The sequence below is a fragment of the Pristis pectinata genome, chromosome 7 (genome assembly GCF_009764475.1).
Source record: "Pristis pectinata isolate sPriPec2 chromosome 7, sPriPec2.1.pri, whole genome shotgun sequence".
NCBI lineage: Eukaryota > Metazoa > Chordata > Chondrichthyes > Rhinopristiformes > Pristidae > Pristis > Pristis pectinata.
In genome coordinates this window covers 102335707-102348706 of record NC_067411.1, presented here as the reverse complement: position 1 = coordinate 102348706, position 13000 = coordinate 102335707, and the positions used below count along the sequence as shown (strand labels likewise).

The 13000-nt window shown below is 42.2% G+C and overlaps 1 protein-coding gene across 7 annotated transcripts in view; it reads right to left on the bottom strand.

Moving 5' to 3' along the window:
* atg10 (ATG10 autophagy related 10 homolog (S. cerevisiae)) overlaps positions 1 to 13000 on the bottom strand; it is a 202086-nt gene that overhangs the window by 177303 nt on the left and 11783 nt on the right. For all 7 annotated transcript variants that reach the window (XM_052019787.1, XM_052019789.1, XM_052019792.1 and 4 more), the window contains one exon: positions 11604 to 11708. The gene's annotated coding sequence lies outside the window, so the exon portion shown is untranslated. The remainder of the gene's footprint in view (positions 1 to 11603; positions 11709 to 13000) is intronic.

Below are 13000 nucleotides of genomic sequence, written 5' to 3'. Positions count from 1 at the left end.
AATGCAGTGGCATCCAATCCCGTGCAAACGAGACTCTGACAGCACACCCAGAAGATTCACACTCAGATCTATGCTCAGGGACCGCAGGGCCTGTGCAGGGAGAAGCAGGCTCTCACACCGAGTGAAAGGCCTACTTGGCGATACTTAAAGGTGAACTGCAGGACGAAGACCAAGATGGTGGAGCCCAGTGCTTAAGATTTCCTGCAGATAAGAGCCACTTATGCACGGGACTAAATCTCCTTCAGATGACACACTGTGCGCCTTGGCACAATTCCAACCACACCCACTGCATCTCAATTACAATCCCTTGGGGACAGCAGAATGAGACAACAGACATCCAGAGATAGGCAGCTAAAGCAATTGGTCAAAGGTGGTTAAGAGGGAAAGTCTGTGATAAGGTGGGTCGGTGATATACAGGGACCTTCCCTTTTATTCATCCCCGTACCACTCCCCTACATTTTTCCACATCTCTGTAGGTTAAAACCTGATGAAAAGTCATTAAGTTGAGCATTCACTTACCTTCTCTCCATAGAAGCTCCCTGCCCAGCTGAGTAATAAAAACAGAAGAGCTGAAGATAGTGCCCTCCTGGAGCAAGGTAACAGTAGGTTAAACATTCCAAGACTCTGCTCAGGGATCAGAAGTGGAATTACACTCCCAATTTAGAAAGGGAAAATATCCCCGTCCAGGTCAATAATCTGGGCTAAAACACACCACCGTGCTGACTATACATGGAGAGAAGAAAGCTCAGAGTGGTCCAGTAACACTCCGCATCTCGTACGGCTGATTGAATAAAGTACCATGGTACTGCTGCAACTCACAAACACACGGACATCCTTTGTCACAGCCTACAGGCGAGCTAGCTGAACACAATGATTATGTGAATGATAGAGAAATAGGGAGCTATGTGGGAGGAAAGGGTTAGATGGATCATAGAGCAGGATAAAATGTCAGCACAATATCGTGGGCCGAAGGGCCTGTACTGTGCTGTAGTGTTCTATGTTCACAAGGAGCTTGGGGGGGGCAGGGGGGTGGTGGTGGTGGAATGGAAATAAAAAGTCAACCTCACTTCAGGCAAATACCCAAAAACATAATTGCACTTACTTACATCAAACTGGATAAGGCACACAGTTCTCCAGCCAGGAGAATGGAATCTGTTTACATTATGCTCTCCTTCAACTGCAGCATCCACACACGATCAACAGGCCTCTGCCAGAGAACAATTATCTTTTCCACACCTTGCAAAAATTTGCAAAAGCCTGTCCTTAAATAATATAATCAGTGGCAAAACACAAAACGCCAGGAGGTCCACATAGATGTCCCCAAGTATCACTCTCAGCAGGCCTTTCCCAACATCACTTCGTTCAGCAAGTTGCTGCCTGAAGATCTGCCCTAAGTGGGTGCAGGCAGGAGGGAAGCACAAGCACAGGCCACTCACCTGAAGGAAATTTTGGGCCAGTGGTTTTGTACAATGCATCACCTGTTCCACACAGCTGGCCAAGTGTGTGGTTTGTCCCCGACAGTGGTACTTGAACCCAAGACAACAAGATATCTTACTGTTAATGAAACAGCGCAATTGAAGCAGCAGTACGAGTTACTAGACTAGTATCCAGAGGCTATTAAATTTAGACATGCAAGTACATATACCACTACAGCCTTTAAGTAATTCAATACATTTGGAATGAACAGCTAGCATCAGTAACAATCACCATGAAACCACTGAATTGTAAAGGTGCACGATTCAAGGAAGGAAAATTGGCCATCCATACCCAGTACAGTCTGTCTACACTCCAAGCACATAGCTCTTGGGGGTCAACTATAATTGCTGTTGGTCTGGGTAAAGAGGTAATTTGAAGTGGTCAATAAATGCTGGTCTTTACCTATACTGTCCACACCTAGGGAAGGAACAAATTCAGCTCCACAGAAACAATTCATATACCAGCAGTTCCCCGGAACAGTTCTTCACTTCTGATGATGGCTAAGCAGTGGTAAAATCAAATCCCACCATGGCAAATTATGAAAGTGAGTTCAATAAATGTGATCATTTGTGCGATAAATATCACAAAAATGACTACAAAGGCTGCTGTAAAAGACTAATTGATTCACTAGTCAGTCAGGGAAGAGAACCAACTAACCCTACCCAATCTTTCCTTGTATCTGAACTGCAGTTCCAGATTACATGTTCACTCTCAATGCTGTCAGAGTATCCCAGTATAAGCAATCTCCCTGCACTACTGGCAACATTCACTCCCCAGGAACAAACAATACGAAAATCTATCATTTTTTCCATTGTGTGTAGTGAGAAGAGGTTGCATGATACTTTGGGATAAAAATCTTTTCCTTGAAATTAGACTGATTTGCACCTTTCTTTCCCCCCCAAATTTTACATACGAAGAAAAACTTTGAGCCTGCTTTGAAGTATTTGTGCTCATTTGCTGCAACAAGTCCTGCCCATTGAGAAACTGGACGAGGTACTTGTGTCAAATTCACCCCAAGGCATCATCTCCCCATTGCATTGCACACTCAAGACAATGCCATCAGCATTAGTTACTTAGAGATGGCTCTGGATCAAGAAGTCAAACTCACAAGATGGCAGTTTGTGAAAGCACAGGTCAGGTTGTTTTCACACTTAGAGGGAGTAAATAACAATGATTATTGTTTCATTGAGGATATGCCAGCTTCAGAATGCTGCTGGTGACCACTGACTTGGTGTTAGGTCAAAACACAGCACTCATTTGGTGCACTGAAAAGAGTAGGGGATCCACTTTCTAGACACTAATCTTGATATTTCTGAAATATAATACATCAAATTAAGTTTCATTTCAATAGCTGCTCCCCTCACTAGTCGAGTCACAGAGTCTTGCAGCATGAAAACAGGCCCTTTGGCCTAGTGAGTTTGTGCTAACCATCGAGAACCCACTTTACACTAATCCCACACAGATCGCATTTTATTCTCCCCACCACACACACTGGGGACAATCTACAGAGGCCAATCAACCCACCAACGTGCATGTTTTTGGGATGCGGGAAGGCAAAGCACCTAAAGGAAATCCACGCAGTCACAGGGAGTGTGTACAAACTCCACACAGATAGCACTGGGAGGTCAGGATCAAGCTCAGGTCAGAGTTATCATGCAGCAGCCCTACTAGTTGAGCCGTCTTAAGAGGCAAGACACGGATGCATGCAATAATTGAGCTTCAGACAAGTAAACCCATTCCATTCTCTGCACAAGCAGATAAAAAAAAAATCAAATTCACTTTAGTCTGAACCACGGCAGGTAGCATTAAAATCTATACAAATTAAAGCTGTTGTCCTCTGAAGATCATATTTATTGAGAAGCAGACCACCATTACATTCCCCCTCAATCAAGAGGATCAGCCTCTTAGTAACAACAATAGCTACAAACAATAAAAATCTGCTTCTCAATGAGAGTTCTGCCTCAGCCCTGGGGAGGATAACAAGGATTTAAGGAAGTACATAAGGCAGATTCACTAGGCTGTCAGTGCAAATGAGAAAATACAAATATGAAGACTTGAGATACCCATTTTATTAGAAAATTGCAGATTACGAAGCAACACGATAGAAGTGATTAAATTCGCGAAGATGGATAAGGGCAAATTGGAGCAGACTGTATCCAGTAGCTGAAGGGTTTGGAATGAGGGGTCATGGAACCTGGATTAAAAGTAAGTACTCCATGAGAGAGTAGGATAAACACTGTTTGGAGGCTATGGAATTATCCAAGGTTATTGGGCAGTGTATATACTGAGCTTCAAGATTACACTAGGTGGATGAAGGAAGGAGGAACAGATGATAAAACGTGATTGGAATGATTTGTTCTCCAAACCTCATGGTTTGGTTGAAGCAGACATTCATTTCTTTATAAGACATTGCTGCTGTCATTTTTTTTTAAAACATTTAATTACAATTACACTTCCACTGAACTTGAACTGGGGAAACAATTTGAATTCCCAGCACATACTGATAAACGTTTTGATGGGAATATAACCCACATCAACCAAAAACATTTCAGTGCCACCAATAATGGCATCATTAGTATCTTCCGCTGCCCATGACTCTCCATTCATCCAAACCTTTGAGGGCAGCACAGCAAGTAGAGACAGGCTCATTCTTCAGGAGACAACAGCACTGAAACAGCTGGTCTCTTATACTCTGGACGCAGTTTAATTATAAAAGTGTGTGGAGCTATCCATCTGTAGTGTGAAAGGCCGGGGTCAGATGACAGTGACAACACTACTGACCCCCATGGTCGGATGATAGCATTGCCTATCAGGTCGGAGGCTACACCACTGTCAATCAAGGGTCCTGCTCCGCCCCACCCATTAAAGAACACACCCGAGGACTGGCTCGTAACCCACCTTTGTTCTTGACCCTGAATCATTGGTTTGTTTCACCTGAGCGGCTCCACCCCGCTACAGCCCTATAAAAGGTGGTACATGTGGGCTCTTTGATTGCTGCTGGGGTCAAGACCACAGGTGAGAGGCTGCACTGCCACAGGGGTCTAGGAGCATCCTGAGTAGATTCCCAGTAGCATAGAGCTGTTGTTTGTCCCGATTCAGGGGGTCCAGACAACATAGTTGTTCGTTCCCTGATCGTTTGTACCAGTTTGTTGTGTGTGTGAGCATGCGTGCACTTCACCTGTTGCGACTCCCCCCCACATTTTGCGATCACCCTAGTGCAAGTGTGCATTTGTTCCTTCACATTCTGTTCCCACGTTGGTCTTAATGAATAAAATCCTCCTTTTCAAGTACAAAGACTGTGTCCAGATACGTCTATCTTTAAGATTCCAAAAGAACCTTTCTCATAGCATCCTCATTGCACTGGAGAAATGGTTACATTACTTATATTAAACACCAAGGAGAGTGGTGATAAACTTCAATAGGGCACGGACAGGTTGGTACATTCGACAGACAACAGGTAATGCAGGGAAGCGCATGGTAGTCCATCAAGGCTGGAAGAATGAGTGGAGGCAATGAAATATAAAAAGATACAATTCCAAAGAGATGCCAAGAACAGAAAGACACAGGGGAAGAATATGCATAAATGCCTCAAGGTGCACAGCAGGTAGAGAGAGTGTAAATAAAAGGGGATAGAGAATCTGGTCTTTATAAGCAGGCAGGAGAGTACCAAAGTGAATGATATTGAACTGCTATAAAATGCTGGTTCAGCTACATGAGGAAGGAAACTTTGCTTTGGGAAAGATTTAAAGACAGTAGAAAAGGCACAGATGGAATTAACTGAATATCTGCATAGTAACAAAGGAAGGATTGATGTCTACCTCCTTTTTGCTTTTATTCTGACCCTTCAGAGGGGACTTTAATGTACAGTTAATATAAAAAGTTAACTGCTTCTCTTTCCACAGAGGCTACCTGACCTGCTGAGTTCTTCCATCATTTTTATTTATTTTTTTATTTAAGCTCATTAACTTCCCCAGCAGTAGATTTAATACTCTTTCCCTAGGCCTTCAAAAGGATTAAATAATTATTACCAATCATTTATTTAAATGCTAGCCTATGCCTTTCCTATGTCAATGTAGTTCCTTCCCCCCGCCCCAACAGCCAACCTGCCCCTCAGTTTCCTTTGTTTAGGCACCTTGGACAGCAGGGATGAGTTGGGTGGTATATCTCAGACTAAATTATAAATCTAGTTGAAGACTACACTTAATTTGAAAGTGAGGTAGTTCAGAGTTCTATCGTATTGCACTTACCCTTCCCTAGGACCCTCCTTACAATGAGATTATTCATCAACCCTTTGTTTCAGAGCAGATCTTGCCAAATTACTTCCTCAACCAAGTGATCTAATAATCCATTTTGTGTACATTCCCTGCATTGTTTGTATAAATTTGATTTTCACAGCCAATATGTAGATTAAAGTCCCTTCTGAAGGGTTACAATAAAAGCAGAAAATGTTCGAAGTGGATATTAGTCCTTCCTTCCATTGTTACTATGCAGACATTAACATGCAGATGTATTAAATCTGAAGGAGTTTAGTACATCAGCAATTAATCTGTTTTTAAAAGCAACTATGCAGCAAGATAACAGAACTTGTTTATTCTCATCTTCACTTTATCTCCAGAAAAACTGAAACAGTCGATGAAATTATGTTGCACTTTTAAGTCTTTCATTTGCTTGTGACTCAAAGCATTGCAACCCAGAAATCTTACATGAGAATTGAAATTGCTGGAAATACTCTGGGAAGAGAAACAGAGTCATTGCTTCAGGTCAAAGACCCTTCGTCAGAACTCAGAACTGGCGAGGAGACAAAAGGAGTGGGAAAGGTTGGTGGGGCGGGGGTGAGAGACGTCACTGAGGGGTAAAACCAGAATGACCATTTGGATCAGCTGTGAACAAGACATCTTACTGTGCAGGCCCATGTTTTCGTGCGATTGGGTAACTTCTATAACTCGGGAAGATGTGTGGAAGGCTCATCACCCACGCACGATGACGCCAATCAGCGACCAACAAGGGGGATGTTACTCAGGTGGTTATTTTTAAACATGAACATGTGGGTCTCTGCTGTAGAAATGGTATCAGTGTCTGCCCTCATAGACACTACCTATGTGTATCACCAATGCCCCTTCAGATCTTTCCCTGACCCTTCCACTGCTGCCAACCCATCCATCACTGCATGAGCGGCCTCAATTTCATTTCTGTTCCCAATTTCCTCTTCAAACCCCTCCATGTCCTTCTCCAACCTGGTGTTCAACCATCTCCCCCACAGCCCGGGACTTCTCCCCCTGCGCAACATCGTCTACCCCAAGACTCAATCTTCTCACCGCCCACCCTCCTTCCCCAAAGCCTGTCTCTGCCCCTCTGATCTTTAGCCCCCCCCCATCCAGTGACCCTCTCCCCAGGAACAATCATCACATCCCTCTGCTGATGTGAGAGACTGAAGACAAGGCCTACTGTTTGGCTTGTGGACGTACGGGTGCAGTGACCTGGAACTGCCTGCTCCAATGCACACAACTGTCATAGATAAACCTGAGGCTTCACACCAGACCAGCTCTGGCCCTCCCCAGCCCACCAACCCTCATGCAGTCTCTCTCTCTCTCAGAACAGGAACAATTCCTGACCCCACATCCTTCATTTCCAATATTTTAACTTTTGATTTAAGCTTACCAAATAGCATTGTGGACTAGAGTCAGGTCAAAGCAGCTCACTTAACTGGTACCCTCTCTGCCTTGCTAGATACTCACTCCCTCCACTACCGGCACACAGTGGTCACAGTGTGCACCATCTACAAAGAGGCACTGCAGTTACTCACCTGGGCTACTCTGACAACATCTCCCTAGCCTTCAACCTCTAGCACCAAGAACATCATAGACAGCAGATAAACAAAAATATCACCACTTGAAGTTTTCCCTCCAAGTCAACCATTCCAACTTAGGAGTAGAATCACTGGTCATTCATTGTCACCAGATCCACGTCCTGGAAGTCCTTACTCAACAGCACTGTAGGAATACCATCACTAGAAGGCCAGACTCGTGACTGTGTGGCTAAGCACAGCTCAAAACACCATCTATAAATTTGCCAATGACACTACTGTTGTTGGCAGAATCTCAGATAGCAATGAGGAGGCGTACGGGAGTGAGATAGATAAGCTGCTTGAGTGGTGTCACAACAACAACACACCCAATGTCAGCAAGACCAAGGAACTGATTGTGGACTTCAGGAAGGGGAAGTCAGGAGAACACACACCAGTCCTCATTGAGCGGTCAGTGGTGGAAAGGTTGAGCAGCTTCAAGTTCCTGGGCATCAATATCTCAAAGGATCTATCTTAGGCCCAAAACATTGAGTCAATCATGAAGAAGGCACGCCAGTGGCTCTACTTCATTAGGAGTTTGAGCAGATTCGGTATGTCACCAAAGACTCCTGCAACTTTCTACAGATGTATGGTGGAGAGCATTCTGACTGGTTGCATCACAGCCTGGTATGGAGGCTCCAATGCACAGGATTGCAAGAGGCTGCAGAGGGTCATAGACTCAGCCAACTCCATCATGGATCCTCCTGACCATCGAGGATATCTTCAAGAGGTGGTGCCTCAAGACAGCATCCATCAAGGACCCTCACCATCCAGAACATGCCCTCTTCACATTACCACCATCAGGGAGGAGGTACAGGAACCTGAAGACCCACACTCAACATTTCAGGAACAGCTTCTTCCCCTCCGCCATCAGATTTCTGAAATGGTCCATGAACACTACCTCGTTATTCCTTTTTTTTTTGCTCTATTTATTTTGTAATTTATAGTAATTTTACATCTTTGCACTGCAGCCGCAGAATGACAAATTTCACGTCATACAAGTCAGTGATAATAAACCTGATTCCGATTTCAAGCTGCAGTTCAAGTCTGCGGGTCACCAGCACCTTCAAGGGCAATTGGGAAATGGGCAATAAATGTTGACCCAGATATCAAAAATGAATTAAAAGAACTCCTTGTCCACACAGCAAAATGGATCAGCCAGCTACCCACAAAACCACATAACATGCTTTTGCATTTTTAGCTTTAATAATTATTTCAGCTCCTTTCCCTTCGAGTGTACCCTGCACAATCAGATCTCAATTTGCTGAGCTTTTAGACTATTCAACTTAAAATTGCTTCTGCTTTGCCTTTTAAGTTCAGGAACCCTGCATGCACTCGACCAAACTCCTCTATTTAATGAAAAACTAACAAAACCTAGAACCAGCTATCAGATTCAAAAAGGGAGGTGATGCAACAACTAATCTTACAGACATGAAGAGCCAATGAATGACAGCTTATAATGGCCGTCAGATGGAAAGCAGGAATGAAACAGCTGGTGTACGGCACTTGCTCAGGTACCAGCAGAAACACCACCGTCCAAGAAAAACACCAGGCAATGGAATCTTGAAGTACTTTCCTTAAATAGTATTAATTTAGCAAATATTTAGAATGCTGTGGGGCTCCTTTATTTATGCTACCGTTGGTATAAAAGTGAACCACTGACACAGATCAAACCCCCAGCACCCTGGAAACATAACTTGCAAAAAGGAAGTGTTATTTGTTTTTCATTATGATACCTAGTATATACACGGAGCATTTTAGATTTAAAAAGCAAAACATCCAACCTACGATCTAGTTTTGTTAACTCTGTCAATAATGCTTGTTTTCTCATGGCAGTTTTACCTTCTTCAGTGAGGATTTCATTCAGTATTTCCCATCCTATTTCTGCACCCCCTACCAAACACCCCCCCTTCCAAATTTCTGCTACTGTCTCCTTTCTGTTAAGAAATCCTTGCTATGACACCGTCCAAACTTCTCCACTTCTGAACCAGAGTCCGGAGTTAGAAGTGTACATGGCGATCAGCATCTTTACAAAAGCCTGACCTGAAAGGTTGGATCCCTCTCTTCTGTTGATGCTGTCTGATGTACTGCACATTTCCAGCAATCCCCGTTTTCTTTAAACTAACCTGGCCCTGGGATATTGGAGCCAACTTGGATCAATGTCATTGGGAGAGTGATGCAGCAAGTTAAGTCTCTCTACATTAAGATAAAATATATTAGAAAACTTAATACCTATTATCGCTTACAATTGCAGAAAATTAATTTTGCCATTTTGTGTAAACTTCTTGGGGGTGCAGATGGTTTGTAGAGAAAGATTTTTGGAACCTCCATTCAGGTTTTATGAGTTAAAGGAAGAAAAGATGAAGTTAAATCATAACAGTAGCACAAGCATGATTTCTGTCATTAAATAGATAAGTTAAAGTGGAAAAACATGGTATATAGAGGATTGATGAGTTTTTTTGTTACATAATATTTTGTTGGCACATTGATAAAAGTCATGTCATCATTCCTTAAAGCTGGACATGGACAGGTAACCTCTGCCAATTTTACCCAACAAATAACACACAAAAGCAGTCCAAGGCAACTTCACTTAAGATGCCCACAGAATTACAGTAAATTAAATACTTATTACCTTTTCCCCTGATATGTTAACTCTTCTTCCCTGCTAAAATGAAGTTGCACTTACAATAAGCTAACACTGTCAACATTTTGCACGCAGCCTATCAAAAACAACGACCAGTGATTCTGCTCTTGATGCTGGTAGGGTGAAAATGTTGGCTAGGACAGTGAAAGGGCTCCTCACTTTTCTTCAAATACCCTCTTCAAAATGTAGATGAGCTTTCTCTTAACCTTCAGCTGAAGAATCACCCTTCAGAATCAATACCAGGCCTGAAACGCCAGACTAGATTTTCCACTCAGTTCCTCAGAATTTGAACCAAAGTCTTAATTTGGAAATGGCACTGGTCAGTGTGCTGTGTAAATAACTAAAGTCCTTAACAACCAGTACAAGTTTTATTTTATCAACATAAAAAGGCCAGATCCTTACCATACCCAAGGCACTCTACTTTGCAAGGACAAGCAATTGGACAGAAAGCAAATTCTCTACAGAGAGAAAAAAATATTTTTGTGGAAAGATACTTTGGGCAGGTTTTAGAACTGTTACCCAAATTAAAGCTGCTCAATAAACCATGAATATCTGGTGTTCCAGAAGGGACAGGTAAAAAGTACCACGGAAACTATGCAAACTACTTACTTTATCCTCAGGATAATTTATCTCATAGCTAATTGGGACGCAAGTAAATGAACTGAAAAAGCATTAAGCCAGGAAACAGAGCTGGTAACTCCTCCTGAAAAGTTTCATGCTCTACTGTGACTCAAAGTGATTTGCAGCTGTCACACTTGGGAGAAATGAGTATCATTCAGTTTCTTAATTAAACAAATGGGCGTTTTGTTTTGGCATTTTTGCAAGATAACAAAATTGGTTGCTGCTACAGAAACTTTGAGAACAAAAGTGAGATTCTACAATTACTCCAGCTTTGTTATTTAAAATTAGCCTGCTCCCACACATAGCAAACCAATTCCATTGCATTTTGTATCAGATCCCTTGATTTTGAGAAGATGCATTATAAAAGCAATATTACATTAAGGAAATGATATAGTCTTGAAGGTATTTTGTGAATATGTTGGATTGTTGGAACAAAACAAGGTGAAGGACTTGCTTAGACTAAATGCTTTCCACTCTGAACTTCAGATACTCTGAAGGTAAATTTGACTGTGCAAAACTGTAAGATGGGTTATGTTTACTTGTCAGTCCATTTCAAACACTTTTTAATGAAATAAAGATCAGGGGAATTGTTAAATGCTGATTCTCAATTGCACAGTTTACACCACTGCAAAAGCAAAATGACCCACTTATTTGTTGCAACTGGACATCATTAAATTATGAAGGAAAGAACTCTGATATCATATCTCCCCAATGTCCTTTTAGTTGATAATAAGCACGACAGTACCACCTCCTTTTGTGAAAATCTATTGTGGACGATTTTAAGTAATGAAATTCATCTTACAACGAGAACCAGCATACCCGCTCTCCCCACAACAACTTGCTAAGAAAAAGACTTTGGTTACAGAGATTAACAAGCACTTCCTCATTTTCATTAATAGGCACACTTTCACTCTATATACATTATGCACCTTAGGTCATCACAAGTTCTATTCTAAAGGAACCAGAACACAGCTTTCATTTGTTGCAGAATTTAGAGCTGAGCTACAGAATAAAACATACCTGGACTCCTGCTCAAAATGTAACAGGTAATTCATCAATTCATTCTTCAGCACCTGTTGAACACGAAGGGCCCAGACTTCAGCAAATCCTGCAAACTATCAAGTCCTGCAAAAATGGGAAGTTTAGTTAGCCAAGTACTGTTGCTGTTGTTTGATGTTGACTAACATTAAAAGGTTTTTCCAATTACAGTAAAATTCCAATGACTTGGCACACTCAGGACTTTGGTGGTGCCAGACTGGCAAATTTTCTAGATGACTGGATGTTGTTATTTCAATTAATGCATCACTATACTTTTAATTCATTTTTCTTTTTAAAGACATCATACATTGGAAAATTTATTAAAATGTACCAGTTAAGTTGAAGTGGAGTGCAGGGACTGGGGTCTCTCGAGTGGGTAAGGAAAACAAAGATCACTTGGTGAGCCACGATTTCCAAACAGTCAGATCGCAAATTGAACTTTTACTAAAACCCTGTTTGAAATAGTTCCTGCTCTTTTAAGAATACAAATTCTTTCACCTCCAAGAGGCACTCTTGCAGCAGTGAAACAACTACTATGAGGATATTTTTGGGACTACTGGCCTTGCCTTTTATTGAAGCAATGTGCAAGTGTCCATATCTGCTCAACAATAATTCTGGAACATTAGTTTGTTCCTGTCCCACAATGAGGAAGGAATTAAAATCCTGAAGTAACTGACCTCAATCGCAAATATACATTGCGCACCCTAAATTATAAACAATCACTGGGCTCTTTCCTAGGGAAATTCAACTTTTGAAATGTCATCTTCAAATCATTGCAGTGAGGAATGAAAGAGGCGACCTACAGCATTTGGTGGGAGCGGCTCACTTTACAGGGTCACATCGCAGATTAAAAGGAGATTGATAAAACAACCAGAGGTGACAAAGAAACATTTGTTTTCTTTACACACAGCTGTTGTGATCCAGAGTGCATTGTCTGAATGAATGCTGGAAACAGATTCAATCGTAACACTAAAAAAAGAAATTGAAATGTACTTGATGGGCTAACAGTGGAGTGGAATTGCACTCAGTTCTCATTATCTGCTGATTTGCTATCACGGACTCACGAGGTCAGCCCCAGGTCTCACCTCAAATTCCTCCCCCACCCCAGAGCCCCCGTGCAGCAGTAAAAAGATCCAAAACAGTGGGAGCACAGAGATGCAAATGCCTATCAATAGACAACCAATTAGGCTCGATAGCCTAGGTGGAGGGTCATTGTGATCCATTTCCACACCACTTGGGTGGCTCCTTGCTATGTAACAGCGCTCTGTATTAAAACTACAGCTGCATCGATGCTGCACCTTTTGAAATCACTGCTTGCATGTCTCAGTATATTCAACTCTTTTATGTTTATTTGTGGGCGTACTGGATACATAGAAGGC